General features: G+C 47.4%; 1 long non-coding RNA gene across 1 annotated transcript; it reads left to right on the top strand.

The window, feature by feature from the left end:
• The first annotated feature begins 679 nt into the window (after window positions 1-679).
• LOC149435141 (uncharacterized) lies at window positions 680-7,293 on the top strand. Its single transcript, XR_016308540.1, has 2 exons — window positions 680-924; window positions 7,147-7,293. It is a non-coding gene; the product is annotated as an uncharacterized LOC149435141 (long non-coding RNA).
• Window positions 7,294-7,670: the final 377 nt, after the last annotated feature.

The following is a 7,670-nucleotide window of genomic DNA, read 5'->3' as shown; positions in this document are numbered from 1 at the left end:
GATGCACTTTCCCCAACCCCAATGGATAAATAGCATTTGTTGAGAATATACATTTTAACTAGTCTCATAGTCGCCAACTTAAACTTCTCAGGATTGTCTATCTTGGGCCACCTGTAGATAGTCAAACAGTCTATTGTCTCTGGAAAGAGCTCCTTCCACCCATTGTCTGCATGTAACTTCTAGAGATGAGCGAATTATTCAAAAATTTGATTCGGCTGATTCGCCGAATTTGCGGGAGAAATTCGATTCGATGCGAATTTAACTAATTAAAAGGGTTTCTAGGCTTCAGAGAGCCTTTATATTAGTGCAGAACACTGTACCTTTAATTTAAATGCCCTTGGAGTCTGCTGGGGAAGAGAAATAATACTGTCAGTCAGTATGACATGCAGATGAGTGCCGTCGATCTTAGAATCACCGCAAACTTCACTCATTTGGGCAGTCACGGGGCACGACGAAGAAGAAGAAGAATGAAAAGAAGAAGAAGAAGAATGAAAAGAAGAAGAAGAATGAAAAGAAGAATAAGAAGAATGAAAAGAAGAATGAAAAGAAGAAGAATGAAAAGAAGAATGAGAAGAATGAAAAGAAGAAGAAGAATGAAAAGAAGAATGAAAAGAAGAAGAATGAAAAGAAGAATGAGAAGAATGAAAAGAAGAATGAAAAGAAGAAGGAAAAGAATGAAAAGAAGAAGAAGAATGAAAAGAAGAATGAGAAGAATGAAAAGAAGAATGAAAAGAAGAAGAAGAATGAAAAGAAGAAGAAGAATGAAAAGAAGAATGAAAAGAAGAAGAAGAAGAATGAAAAGAAGAAGAATGAAAAGAAGAATGAACTATATTACTATATCAGTCTCTAATGGATGCTGGAGAGTTAAACCCCCTAACACCTGCTGTGCCCATTATGAGGGGTTCCCACCATCCCTGTGCTGAGGTTCCAGGTCTGCACACCTGCTGCGCCATTATGAGAAGTTCCCACCATCCCTGTGCTGAGTTCCTGGGTCTGTACACCTGCTCTGCCCATTAGGAGGAGTTCCCACCATCCCTGTGCTAAATTCCTGGATCTGTACACCTGCTGTTCCCATTATGAGGGGTTTCTACCATCCCTGTGCTGAGGTCCCAGGTCTGCACACCTGCTGCGCCCATTACTAGGGGTTCCCACCATCCCTGTGCTGAGGTTCTTGGTATGCACACCTGCTGTGCCCATTATGAGGGGTTCCCACCATCCATGTGCTGAGATTCTGGGTCTGCCCACCTGCTTTACTCATTATTAGGGGTTTCCACCATCCCTGTGCTGAGGTTCCAGGTCTGCACACCTGCTGCGCCCATTATGAGAAGTTCCCACCATCCCTGTGCTGAGTTCCTGGGTCTGTACACCTGCTCTGCCCATTAGGAGGAGTTCCCACCATCCCTGTGCTAAATTCCTGGGACTGTACACCTGCTGTTCCCATTATGAGGGGTTTCTACCATCCCTGTGCTGAGGTCCCAGGTCTGCACACCTGCTGCGCCCATTACTAGGGGTTCCCACCATCCCTGTGCTGAGGTTCTGGGTATGCACACCTGCTGTGCCCATTATGAGGGGTCCCTACCATCCATGTGCTGAGATTCCGGGTCTGCCCACCTGCTTTACCCATTATTAGGGGTTCCCACCATCCCTGTGCTGAGGTTCCAGGTCTGCACACCTGCTGCGCCCATTATGAGAAGTTCCCACCATCCCTGTGCTGAGTTCCTGGGTCTGTACACCTGCTCTGCCCATTAGGAGGAGTTCCCACCATCCCTGTGCTAAATTCCTGGGTCTGTACACCTGCTGTTCCCATTATGAGGGGTTTCTACCATCCCTGTGCTGAGGTCCCAGGTCTGCACACCTGCTGCGCCCATTACTAGGGGTTCCCACCATCCCTGTGCTGAGGTTCTGGGTATGCACACCTGCTGTGCCCATTATGAGGGGTTCCTACCATCCATGTGCTGAGGTTCCAGGTCGGCACACCTGCTGCGCCCATTATGAGAAGTTCCCACCATCCCTGTGCTGAGTTCCTGGGTCTGTACACCTGCTCTGCCCATTAGGAGGAGTTCCCACCATCCCTGTGCTAAATTCCTGGGTCTGTACATGAAAAGAAGAAGAAGAAGAATGAAAAGAAGAAGAAGAAGAATGAAAAGAAGAAGAAGAAGAAGAAGAATGAGAAGAAGAATGAGAAGAATGAAAAGAAGAAGAATGAAAATAAGAAGAAGAAGAATGAAAAGAAGAATGAAAAGAAGAAGAAGAAGAATGAAAAGAAGAAGAAGAATGAAAAGAACAATGAGAAGAATGAAAAGAAGAAGGAGAAGAATGAAAAGAAGAAGAAGAAGAATGAAAAGAAGAATGAAAAGAAGAAGAAGAATGAAAAGAAGAATGAGAAGAAGAATGAGAAGAAGAATGAGAAGAATGAAAAGAAGAATGAGAAGAATGAAAAGAAGAATGAAAAGAAGAATGAGAAGAATGAAAAGAAGAAGAAGAATGAAAAGAAGAATGAAAAGAAGAATGAGAAGAATGAAAAGAAGAAGAAGAAGAATGAAAAGAAGAAGAAGAAGAATGAAAAGAGGAATGAGAAGAAGAATGAAAAGAAGAAGAAGAAGAATGAAAAGAAGAAGAAGAAGAATGAAAAGAAGAAGAATGAAAAGAAGAATGAGAAGAATGAAAAGAAGAATGAGAAGAACACCTGCTGCGCCCATTACTAGGGGTTCCCACCATCCCTGTGCTGAGGTTCTGGGTATGCACACCTGCTGTGCCCATTATGAGGGGTTCCTACCATCCATGTGCTGAGATTCCGGGTTTGCCCACCTGCTTTACCCATTATTAGGGGTTCCCACCATCCCTGTGCTGAGGTTCCAGGTCTGCACACCTGCTGCGCCCATTATGAGAAGTTCCCACCATCCCTGTGCTGAGTTCCTGGGTCTGTACACCTGCTCTGCCCATTAGGAGGAGTTCCCACCATCCCTGTGCTAAATTCCTGGGTCTGTACACCTGCTGTTCCCATTATGAGGGGTTTCTACCATCCCTGTGCTGAGGTCCCAGGTCTGCACACCTGCTGCGCCCATTACTAGGGGTTCCCACCATCCCTGTGCTGAGGTTCTGGGTATGCACACCTGCTGTGCCCATTATGAGGGGTTCCTACCATCCATGTGCTGAGGTTCCAGGTCTGCACACCTGCTGCGCCCATTATGAGAAGTTCCCACCATCCCTGTGCTGAGTTCCTGGGTCTGTACACCTGCTCTGCCCATTAGGAGGAGTTCCCACCATCCCTGTGCTAAATTCCTGGGTCTGTACATGAAAAGAAGAAGAAGAACAATGAAAAGAAGAAGAATGAAAAGAAGAAGAAGAATGAGAAGAATGAAAAGAAGAAGAATGAAAATAAGAAGAAGAAGAATGAAAAGAAGAATGAAAAGAAGAAGAAGAAGAATGAAAAGAAGAAGAAGAAGAATGAAAAGAAGAAGAAGAATGAAAAGAACAATGAGAAGAATGAAAAGAAGAATGAAAAGAAGAAGAAGAAGAATGAAAAGAAGAATGAGAAGAATGAAAAGAAGAAGAATGAAAAGAAGAATGAGAAGAAGAATGAAAAGAAGAATGAGAAGAAGAATGAGAAGAATGAAAAGAAGAATGAGAAGAATGAAAAGAAGAATGAGAAGAATGAAAAGAAGAAGAATGAAAAGAAGAATGAGAAGAATGAAAAGAAGAAGAAGAATGAAAAGAAGAAGAAGAATGAAAAGAGGAATGAGAAGAAGAATGAAAAGAAGAAGAATGAAAAGAAGAATGAAAAGAAGAAGAAGAAGAATGAAAAGAAGAAGAAGAAGAATGAAAAGAAGAATGAGAAGAATGAAAAGAAGAGGAATGAAAAGAAGAATGAGAAGAACACCTGCTGCGCCCATTACTAGGGGTTCCCACCATCCCTGTGCTGAGGTTCTGGGTATGCACACCTGCTGTGCCCATTATGAGGGGTTCCTACCATCCATGTGCTGAGGTTCCAGGTCGGCACACCTGCTGCGCCCATTATGAGAAGTTCCCACCATCCCTGTGCTGAGTTCCTGGGTCTGTACACCTGCTCTGCCCATTAGGAGGAGTTCCCACCATCCCTGTGCTAAATTCCTGGGACTGTACACCTGCTGTTCCCATTATGAGGGGTTTCTACCATCCCTGTGCTGAGGTCCCAGGTCTGCACACCTGCTGCGCCCATTACTAGGGGTTCCCACCATCCCTGTGCTGAGGTTCTGGGTATGCACACCTGCTGTGCCCATTATGAGGGGTTCCTACCATCCATGTGCTGAGATTCCGGGTCTGCCCACCTGCTTTACCCATTATTAGGGGTTCCCACCATCCCTGTGCTGAGGTTCCAGGTCTGCACACCTGCTGCGCCCATTATGAGAAGTTCCCACCATCCCTGTGCTGAGTTCCTGGGTCTGTACACCTGCTCTGCCCATTAGGAGGAGTTCCCACCATCCCTGTGCTAAATTCCTGGGTCTGTACACCTGCTGTTCCCATTATGAGGGGTTTCTACCATCCCTGTACTGAGGTCCCAGGTCTGCACACCTGCTGCGCCCATTACTAGGGGTTCCCACCATCCCTGTGCTGAGGTTCTGGGTATGCACACCTGCTGTGCCCATTATGAGGGGTTCCTACCATCCATGTGCTGAGGTTCCAGGTCGGCACACCTGCTGCGCCCATTATGAGAAGTTCCCACCATCCCTGTGCTGAGTTCCTGGGTCTGTACACCTGCTCTGCCCATTAGGAGGAGTTCCCACCATCCCTGTGCTAAATTCCTGGGACTGTACACCTGCTGTTCCCATTATGAGGGGTTTCTACCATCCCTGTGCTGAGGTCCCAGGTCTGCCCACCTGCTGCGCCCATTACTAGGGGTTCCCACCATCCCTGTGCTGAGGTTCTGGGTATGCACACCTGCTGTGCCCATTATGAGGGGTTCCTACCATCCATGTGCTGAGATTCCGGGTCTGCCCACCTGCTTTACCCATTATTAGGGGTTCCCACCATCCCTGTGCTGAGGTTCCAGGTCTGCACACCTGCTGCGCCCATTATGAGAAGTTCCCACCATCCCTGTGCTGAGTTCCTGGGTCTGTACACCTGCTCTGCCCATTAGGAGGAGTTCCCACCATCCCTGTGCTAAATTCCTGGGTCTGTACACCTGCTGTTCCCATTATGAGGGGTTTCTACCATCCCTGTGCTGAGGTCCCAGGTCTGCACACCTGCTGCGCCCATTACTAGGGGTTCCCACCATCCCTGTGCTGAGGTTCTGGGTATGCACACCTGCTGTGCCCATTATGAGGGGTTCCTACCATCCATGTGCTGAGGTTCCAGGTCGGCACACCTGCTGCGCCCATTATGAGAAGTTCCCACCATCCCTGTGCTGAGTTCCTGGGTCTGTACACCTGCTCTGCCCATTAGGAGGAGTTCCCACCATCCCTGTGCTAAATTCCTGGGTCTGTACATGAAAAGAAGAAGAAGAAGAATGAAAAGAAGAAGAAGAAGAATGAAAACAAGAATGAGAAGAATGAAAAGAAGAAGAAGAATGAGAAGAATGAAAAGAAGAAGAAGAAGAATGAAAATAAGAAGAAGAAGAATGAAAAGAAGAATGAAAAGAAGAAGAAGAAGAATGAAAAGAAGAAGAAGAAGAATGAAAAGAAGAAGAAGAATGAAAAGAACAATGAGAAGAATGAAAAGAAGAAGGAGAAGAATGAAAAGAAGAAGAAGAAGAATGAAAAGAAGAATGAGAAGAATGAAAAGAAGAATGAGAAGAAGAATGAAAAGAAGAATGAAAAGAAGAATGAGAAGAAGAATGAGAAGAATGAAAAGAAGAATGAGAAGAATGAAAAGAAGAAGAAGAATGAAAAGAAGAATGAGAAGAAGAATGAGAAGAATGAAAAGAAGAAGAAGAAGAATGAAAAGAAGAATGAGATGAAGAATGAAAAGAAGAAGAAGAATGAAAAGAAGAAGAAGAAGAATGAAAAGAAGAAGAAGAAGAATGAAAAGAAGAAGAAGAATGAGAAGAATGAAAAGAAGAAGAATGAAAAGAAGAATGAGAAGAACACCTGCTGCGCCCATTACTAGGGGTTCCCACCATCCCTGTGCTGAGGTTCTGGGTATGCACACCTGCTGTGCCCATTATGAGGGGTTCCTACCATCCATGTGCTGAGATTCCGGGTCTGCCCACCTGCTTTACCCATTATTAGGGGTTCCCACCATCCCTGTGCTGAGGTTCCAGGTCTGCACACCTGCTGCGCCCATTATGAGAAGTTCCCACCATCCCTGTGCTGAGTTCCTGGGTCTGTACACCTGCTCTGCCCATTAGGAGGAGTTCCCACCATCCCTGTGCTAAATTCCTGGGTCTGTACACCTGCTGTTCCCATTATGAGGGGTTTCTACCATCCCTGTGCTGAGGTCCCAGGTCTGCACACCTGCTGCGCCCATTACTAGGGGTTCCCACCATCCCTGTGCTGAGGTTCTGGGTATGCACACCTGCTGTGCCCATTATGAGGGGTTCCTACCATCCATGTGCTGAGGTTCCAGGTCGGCACACCTGCTGCGCCCATTATGAGAAGTTCCCACCATCCTTGTGCTGAGTTCCTGGGTCTGTACACCTGCTCTGCCCATTAGGAGGAGTTCCCACCATCCCTGTGCTAAATTCCTGGGACTGTACACCTGCTGTTCCCATTATGAGGGGTTTCTACCATCCCTGTGCTGAGGTCCCAGGTCTGCACACCTGCTGCGCCCATTACTAGGGGTTCCCACCATCCCTGTGCTGAGGTTCTGGGTATGCACACCTGCTGTGCCCATTATGAGGGGTTCCTACCATCCATGTGCTGAGATTCCGGGTCTGCCCACCTGCTTTACCCATTATTAGGGGTTCCCACCATCCCTGTGCTGAGGTTCCAGGTCTGCACACCTGCTGCGCCCATTATGAGAAGTTCCCACCATCCCTGTGCTGAGTTCCTGGGTCTGTACACCTGCTCTGCCCATTAGGAGGAGTTCCCACCATCCCTGTGCTAAATTCCTGGGTCTGTACACCTGCTGTTCCCATTATGAGGGGTTTCTACCATCCCTGTGCTGAGGTCCCAGGTCTGCACACCTGCTGCGCCCATTACTTGGGGTTCCCACCATCCCTGTGCTGAGGTTCTGGGTATGCACACCTGCTGTGCCCATTATGAGGGGTTCCCACCATCCCTGTGCTGAGGTTCCAGGTCTGCACACCTGCTGCGCCCATTATGAGAAGTTCCCACCATCCCTGTGCTGAGTTCCTGGGTCTGTACACCTGCTCTGCCCATTAGGAGGAGTTCCCACCATCCCTGTGCTAAATACCTGGGACTGTACACCTGCTGTTCCCATTATGAGGGGTTTCTACCATCCCTGTGCTGAGGTCCCAGGTCTGCACACCTGCTGCGCCCATTACTAGGGGTTCCCACCATCCCTGTGCTGAGGTTCTGGGTATGCACACCTGCTGTGCCCATTATGAGGGGTTCCTACCATCCATGTGCTGAGATTCCGGGTCTGCCCACCTGCTTTACCCATTATTAGGGGTTCCCACCATCCCTGTGCTGAGGTTCCAGGTCTGCACACCTGCTGCGCCCATTATGAGAAGTTCCCACCATCCCTGTGCTGAGTTCCTGGGTCTGTACACCTGCTCTGCCCATTAGGAG

Source organism: Staurois parvus, unplaced genomic scaffold (assembly GCF_062004578.1).
Source record: "Staurois parvus isolate SC_StPar_1 unplaced genomic scaffold, SC_StPar_1.0 ptg001598c, whole genome shotgun sequence".
Taxonomy (NCBI): domain Eukaryota; kingdom Metazoa; phylum Chordata; class Amphibia; order Anura; family Ranidae; genus Staurois; species Staurois parvus.
The sequence above is the reverse complement of the archived record's forward strand: the minus strand, read 5'-3'. Positions and strand labels throughout refer to the sequence as shown.